This window comes from Mandrillus leucophaeus, unplaced genomic scaffold, assembly GCF_000951045.1.
Source record: "Mandrillus leucophaeus isolate KB7577 unplaced genomic scaffold, Mleu.le_1.0 Scaffold1067, whole genome shotgun sequence".
Lineage (NCBI taxonomy): Eukaryota > Metazoa > Chordata > Mammalia > Primates > Cercopithecidae > Mandrillus > Mandrillus leucophaeus.
Genome location: NW_012098843.1, coordinates 237,303 through 237,750, shown reverse-complemented (window position 1 = coordinate 237,750; position 448 = coordinate 237,303).

Below are 448 nucleotides of genomic sequence, written 5' to 3'. Positions count from 1 at the left end.
CTCCTTGCTTTTGGAACACATTTCTTTGACTTTCTCATTAGACATGTTTTAACTTTCTCTGAAGTCCTAGTTCTACCCAACATACCTAACCCATAGGAAATCACCTAACTTAAGTAGGATTATTCTAGATATTTTCTCAGCTAAAGAGATTCTCTCAAGATTAGTTATTGGCCGGGCATGGTGGCTCACGCCTGTAATCTCAGCACTTTGGGACGCTGAGGTAGGTGGATCATGAGGTCAAGAGATCAAGACCATCCTGGCCAATATGGTGAAACCCTGTCTCTACTAAAAATACAAAAAATTAGCCGGGCATGGTGGTGGCCACCTGTAGTTCCAGCTACTCAGGAGGCAGGAGAATCACTTGAGCCCAGGAGGCAGAGGTTGCAGCGAGCCAAGATTATGCCACTGCACTCCAGCCTGGCGATGAAGCGAGACTCCATCTCAAAAA